The sequence below is a fragment of the Oratosquilla oratoria genome, chromosome 32 (assembly GCF_046742065.1).
Source record: "Oratosquilla oratoria isolate Oo_2021 chromosome 32, ASM4674206v1, whole genome shotgun sequence".
Lineage (NCBI taxonomy): Eukaryota > Metazoa > Arthropoda > Malacostraca > Stomatopoda > Squillidae > Oratosquilla > Oratosquilla oratoria.
In genome coordinates, this window is record NC_134808.1 from 7,386,941 (window position 1) to 7,394,440 (window position 7,500).

Consider the following 7,500-nt stretch of genomic DNA (forward strand, 5'->3'; position numbering starts at 1 on the left):
TCTTCTCTTATGTTCCACGTTTCTGCCCCATACAGTGCTGTTGGCATAATCACTCCTTCATACAGTCTCCTCTTCGCATCCATTCCCAAATGTCTATTCCTCATTACACTCTTTAAACCACCAAGGCATTTACTCGCTTCTCTCAATCTACATTCTACCTCCACCTTCACTCCACCTTTTCCTGCTACACTTGCACCCAAGTATCTAAAACTATCCACTTCCTCCAGTCGCTCTCCCTTAATGTTCACTTCCAGTCTACTGCCACTTTCACCCCTTGTACATCTCATCACCTTACTTTTACCCACATTTATCTTTAGCTTTCTTCTATCACATACTCTCTATCAGCTTCCTCAATCCCTCCTCTGATCCTGCCACAAGCGCAGTGTCGTCCGCAAACAACAGCTGGCTCACCTCCCACTTTTCTCCATTTTCTTTAACCATCTCCAATCCCTGACTCACTACCCTAGCATTCACCTCTCGCACCACTCCATCCATGTATAAGTTGAACAGCCAGGGCGACATAACGCATCCTTGACGAAGTCCCACCTTTACCTCAAACCACTCACTCTCTCCATTTCTAATCCTAACACATGCTCTACTACTCTCATAAAAACTCTTGACAGCTCCCAAAAGCTTTCCTTCTATCCCATAAATCTGCATAACCTCCCACAGTGCCTTTCTGTCTACCCTATCATAAGCTTTTTCCAGATCCATAAAAGCCCAAAAAACATCCTTCCCCTTTCCTATAGCTTTCTCACATATCTGTCTTACCACAAAGATCTGATCTACACAACCTCTACCCGTCCTAAATCCACACTGTTCCTCACGAATTACTCCTTCTGTTCCTCTCCTAATCCTCTCAATTAAGATCCTCCCATAAGCCTTCCCTACTACACTCAACAAGCTAATCCCTCTGAAATTACTACATTCACACTTGTCCCCTTTTCCTTTGTAAAGAGGAACTATACAGGCACTACTCCAGTCCTCCGGTACTCTACCCTCTCTCCAGCAAACATTAAATAACCTCACCAACCAGTCCACCATCACTGAACCTCCCTTTTTCAGACATTCTGCATGACATCCATCCAGACCAGGTGCCTTACCTGCTTTCATCATCTTTACAACTGCCTTCACCTCATCCTTCCTTATTTCTCCTCCATTCTCCTCACTCATCACTCTCATTTTCTTCGCATTTCCCACTGCAGCTATCTTTCCTTCCCTATCTTCCTTCACATTCAGCAACTCCCTAAAATATTCTGCCCATCTTCCCCTCACTGCCATCTCTTCCATTATCATCTCTCCATCTGTACCTTTTACCTTTTCTTCCCTACTTGATTCGCCTCCTCTTCCTCTCTTAATTTCTTTCCAAAACATCTTTTTATTACGGCGTATGTATATATATACAAAGAAATCACAAAATACACGTGATGAACTATTTTTGTAGAAACCACCGATCTGTTCGTTTGTACCCCGATTACGTAACGAGTTTAGTATTGCTATTTCTTCTACCGTGTCAAAGGCCTTCACGTAATCTACAAAAGCTAAATAGAGAGATATATTGTATACTGTCGTTTTCTCGATTAAATGGTTCATTGCCTGCAAATGGTTAAAGTCGAATATTCGTTTCTAAATCCTGCCTGTTCTCTCGGTTGGTTTCCCTCTAAAACTTGACTAAGTCTATTTGTAAGGATCATTTGATAGCAAACAAATCGGCTGGTACTTACTAAGGTCCTTCTGGTCTCCTTTTTTATGAAGCAAAATCACTATAGCATTGCACCACGATTCAGGAACGCTTTCTTGACGTAAGCACTGGGTGTACAACTGAGCCAACCTAATATGAACTTCTTTCCCTGCGTCTTTCAAGAGATCTATCGATAAACCATCTTCCCCAGGTGCTTTTCCTCGTTTCATATTTTAGAGCAAATTCTACTTCTTCCTTTGTAATCTCTGGTACACTACTAACGTCTACAGATGAATTTACTGACTCACCTACGGTCTTCGACGAGTAAAACTCTAGGTAAAATTCTTCTACTCTTTTTACCATTCTGTCTCTGCATTTGATAATTTCTCCATTACCATCTTTCAAACATAAAGCATGTCTGCGCTCGGTTTCTTTAATACTCTTACTTTTCCGAATATTTTCCTCTATTTCATCCATGTTTCTCTTTTTTTTCTGATCTCTGCCTTTTGTTGATAAGCTTGTTTAGTTCTATTCTTTCTACTTCGTCTCTCCTGCTTTTAATCTGCATGGTCGTTCTTCTTTTAATTAGGTCATTTGTAGCTTTGGAGTATTTGTTTTCTCTAATACTTTTTGTACTTTCTATTTTCTCTGCCGATTCCCTAATGATATTCACTAAATTCTAATTCATGTCTTCGACGGTGTCCTCGTTAGTTTTTAGAGCTTCGAATCTATTTTTAATTTCTAATTGAAATTTCTTATTATTATCCTTAATCTTTGCAGGGCTGATTTTCTCTCTAAAAACTAGCTTATTTCTATTGGCTCTGAAATTGAATTTAGCTGTGCAACCTACCATTCTATGGTCACTACCTATGTTGACTTTATTTATCACCGTAACATTGCTAACGCTTTTGCTCTCGTCTCCTAATATGAAGTCTACTTCTTTCTTTGTTGTTCCATTTGGACTTCTTCAGGTCCATTTGCGACCTTCACGCTTTTGGAAGAAAGTATTCTTTATTCTCATGTTGTAGTTCTCTGCGAAAATGACTAACATCTCGCCTCTGTCATTTCTTTTACCTACTTCAAACTTCCCAATGCACGACTCATCTCCCATCTTCTTCCCCACTTGAGCACTAAAGTCGCCTATTACCAATGTGTACTTACTTGTTCCTTGGTTCATTATTTGAATCTTCATAGAAGGACTCAATTTCATTGTCTGAACTCTGTGAAGTTGGTGTATAAACCTGAACTATTTTTAGAGTGTACCTTTTACACAGTTCTAATCATAATCCAAGCTACCCTGTCCGATAAACTACTGAACTTGACTGCCTTCACTTCATCCTTCCTTATTTCTCCTCCATTTTCCTCACTCATCATTCTCATTTTCTTACCATTTCCCACTGCAACTATCTCTCCCTCCCTATCCTCCTTCATATTTAGCAACTCCCTAAAATATTCTGCCCATCTTCCCCTTACTGCCTTCTCTTCCATTATCATCTCTCCATCTGCACCTTTTACCTTTTCTTCTCTACTTGATTCGCCTCCTCTTCCTCTCTTAATTTTTTTCCAAAACATCTTTTTATTACTTTCAAAATTGTTCTGTCATAGTTTTACCCCACTTCACATCTGCCCTCCTCTTTGCCTCCTTTACCTTTTGCTTTACTTCTCTTTTCTTTTCTTTGTACCTCTCATATGACTCCCTCGTCCTATTTTGTAACCAATCTGTGAAAGCTCGCTTCTTCTCTTCTACAACCTTCTTTGTTTCCTCATCCCACCATTCACTACCCTTCCTTCTATTTCCTCCTGTCCTTCTTGTTCCACACACCATCTTTGCACACTTTATGACTCCCCCCTTGAACCATCCCCATTCCTCCTCTACACCTAGCTCTACTCTATCCTTCACTCCCTCCCACTCCTCCTTCAGCTTCTTCTTGTACTCCTTCTCCTTTTCCTTTTCATTTAAAGAGTTCACTCTAAGCAACTCCCTACCTTTTGTCCCTTTCCTCTTTCTCCATCTATCCTCCACTCTCAACTTACCTTCCACCAAAGAATGATCTGATATTCCCCCACCCTCTCCCTTTAGCACATGTACATCCTTAACTCTTCTTATCATAGTCCTATTTACCACTACATAATCCATCAACGCTCTATCTACCACCCTTCCCTCCACCACCCTTTCCCATCTGCACTTATGCTTGACTTTCTTCCGAAACACTGTATTTGCTATCATCAACTCTCTTTCTAGACACATTTCCACCATCAACTCTCCACTACGATTCTTTCCTGGAACTCCACATTTCCCAACCACTCCATCAATTGGACCATTTCCTACCCTAGCATTAAGGTCTACCAGTACTATTACGTTGACATTTCTCCCTAAATCCTCTATTCACTCATTTAAATATATCCAAAAAGCCTCAATATCTTCTACACTCTTCTCACTGCCAGGCCCATATGCACTTACAAAGACCCACATCTCCTTTCCCAGTTTCACCTTCATCCACATTATCCTTGAGGAAATCTCCTTCCACTCCACCACACGTTTACCTATCTCTTTACTTACTAGTATAGCCACCCCTTCCCTCCCTCGCCCTCTCTTCACTCCTGATAACCTCCCACTTACACTCCCAAACTTACACTCACCCTTCCCTTTCAACTTAGTTTCACTCAAAGCCAACACATCCATCTTTCTTCTCACAAACATACTACCTATCTCTTCCCTTTTACTCTCATCTGTACCACATCCACGCACATTAAAAGACCCAAACCTTAGGGTGCTGTTCCGAAAACTCCCAGACCCTCTTATGCCTTTACTTTTTCGTTTAGGAATGTCCCCTGTGGGGCTACAAGGAGAAGGATGCCTAGTCCCACTCCCCGTCCCTTTCTTCTCACCTCTTACGATCCAAGTGGAAATACTTGGTGGCAGTATTCTTTTCCCCCACCACAGGGAATTCCCCCACAGCAGAAAATGAATACTCAGAGAAATGGTACAGGACAGCAGCAAGGGGTTAGGGGACAGCATAACGGAGGGACAGTCGTAGTATAAAAGTGTCATCATTTCTCTATGAAGAGTTTTCCTCTATCATAGTCAAAATGATGTATGGCTCTGGTCCGTAGGGGCGCCCCATATAGACCCTAAAGTATCAACTGCTTGCTACTTTCCCACAATAACAAGCAGCCAATACCCCAGACGGGTTATATATACATACATACATACATGTATATATATATATATATATATATATATATATATATATATATATATATAAATATGTATATATATACATATATATATATATGTATAAATACATATATATATGTATAAATATGTATATATATATATATATATACATATATATGTATTTATATACATATATATATATATATATGTATATATACATGTATGTATATATATGCAGAGTCCACTAGGAAGAGGAAAAAACACACTGCATATTTATGATTCACGTGTGACTTGTGAAATTTGTGCGTATATGTATGTTTATATACATGCATATATATACATATATATACATATATGTATATGTATACATGTATATATATATATATATATCATATACATACATACGATATATGTATATATATATACATGTATATATATATATATATATATATACATATATCTGTATATAAACAATAAAAAATTTACCAAAAAATGTAAGCGGAATAGGAAAACACAGGAGTCCTTATGTCTTGAGTTTATTCCTGACTAGTTTCGCAGGTATGCTTTTTCAAAAAGCATACCTGCGAAACTAGTCAGGAATAAACTCAAGACTAAGACTCCTGTGTTTCCTATTCCGCTTACATCAACCTGTCAGAATGTCTCAACATATATATACATATACATATGTATATATGTATATATATATATATATGTGTGTGTGTTTGTGTGTGTATATATACATATATATATACATATAGATATATATGTATGTATGTACATATGTGCTTGTATATATCACACTGCCAGTAGGCAAGATTCTTAATTTTGGGAGGATTATGATATATTTCGGGTTGGGTTGGGTTGGGTTGGATTAAGTTGGATTGAGTTGGGCTCTGTTGGTTTGGTCTGGTCTGGGTTGGTTTGGTTTATGTTGGATTGGGTTGGGCATACATATATATCAGCAATAGCCAGTGCAGCATGGTATCCAATATTTTTCATTTCTTTGGGGATTGGTTGTCCCTTCGTGGTTTGTTATTTTGCGTGTAATGTTAAATTGTTTTATTCAAACTTAGGGATTATGATGTTGGATGGGTTTTGTATGTGGGATTGGGTGGTTTTGAAGTGATGGTTGGGTGGAATTGGATGGGGTTGTGTGGAGTTAGGTGGGGTTGGGTGTTTTGGTTTTGCTTAGGTTAGGTTGGATTGGTTTTATTTGGTTTTTGGTTTTATAAGGTTTGGCTAGGTTTAGTTAGTTTTGCCTAATTTGGTTGAATTGGGTTGTGTTGATTAGGTTAGGATTATGTTAGATTGGGTTGGTTTAGGTTGTATTGGGTTGGATTAGGTTGTGTTGAGTTGTATTACGCTGGGAGAGGTTGGGTTGGGGGTTGGGTTTGGGTTGGGTTGGGTTGGGTTGGGTTGGGTTTGGGTTGGGTTGGGTTGGGTTGGGTTGGATTGGGTTGGGCTGGGCTGGGCTGGGGTTGGTCGGACTTAGTTGCGCTGGGTTGGACTGGGTTGGGTTGAATTGGGCTTTTTTGTTAGGCAAGATTATATTAAAATAGGTTATGTTTGGTTAGGATAGGTTATGTTTGGATAGGTTAGGTTAGGTGAGGTCAGATTAGGTTAGGTCAGGTTAAGTCGAGGTTAAGTGGGGGGGGGGGCCAAGTTCTAGCTTAGACATAAGTGTTCAGCGTCAGAGCATACCGCCACACCGACCCATGTGGGCCTGGTGAGTCGCGAGTCCGGGGGGTTGTGGAATAGGTGAGGGGGGAATGTTTGCGATTACTGATGAAATACGGCGTCGTGGCTAGGAATTTCTGAGAATGTTACTGCAGCAACACGGAGTACGTATAACCATATATCATCTTCCTATGGGTAATACTTTTGTATTTACTGCTACTTACTCTATTATATTCTATTCTGGCTAATACCGGGCGATTTTATTCGATTGAAGCCGTCACCTTTGCCCCTTTGTACCGGTACTTGCAACAGCCATAACAGGTCATTAGTGAAGTTCATGAAGAATGTTGGTTTACCTCCCATCACTTCTACTAGATTTTTTAACCTGTCTTGCTTCCTAAAAAAATATTTGTGGACCTTTTTCCATTTTCTAAGAGTATCCTCCGCCCCTTCTCGCTATGCAAGTCTAATCGCCCTCAGTATGGCTTTACAGAATGATCTTAACTGAATATACTGAATCGATTTGATTAATTTTGAAGAATGTATGAGTTACAAAGATCTAGGAACAAGACACACAAAAGACCTTTTGAGTCCGGAAAGAGTACGTAAGTAAAAATAAGGAAAGAAAAGAAAGAAGAAAAGAAAGAAAGAAACCTATTGCTTTTGACTTCCTCCCTCCTCACCTCGGACGCAGACAAGACAGGTTGGCCCGGGAATCTCCCGTGAGTTTCCTGGCGGAATGCATGATCCTGAATCCTTTCAGGATGAGTAGCAGTTTCCCTCGGGCTCCCAAGGCCAACGCGTGTAATGCCTCCCCCTCTTGTGTTCGAAGATAGAGCGGCCTCGAAATATGGGAGGGAAACGGGGTTGAGGCCTGTTTCTCGCCTCCTCGTGTGGGTATATAAACCGGAGGGTCCTCAGTCTCAGTACCAAAAGTTCCTCCTCCACCGTCAGGTTCGACAGG

General features: G+C 40.1%; 1 protein-coding gene across 1 annotated transcript in view; it reads left to right on the top strand.

The window, feature by feature from the left end:
• The first annotated feature begins 7,465 nt into the window (after window positions 1–7,465).
• The window catches only part of LOC143041752 (cuticle protein CP575-like), a 954-nt gene continuing 919 nt past the window's right edge, over window positions 7,466–7,500 (top strand). Inside the window, exon 1 of the mRNA XM_076213773.1 lies at window positions 7,466–7,500. This exon is cut by the window's right edge and continues 38 nt beyond it. The gene's annotated coding sequence lies outside the window, so the exon portion shown is untranslated.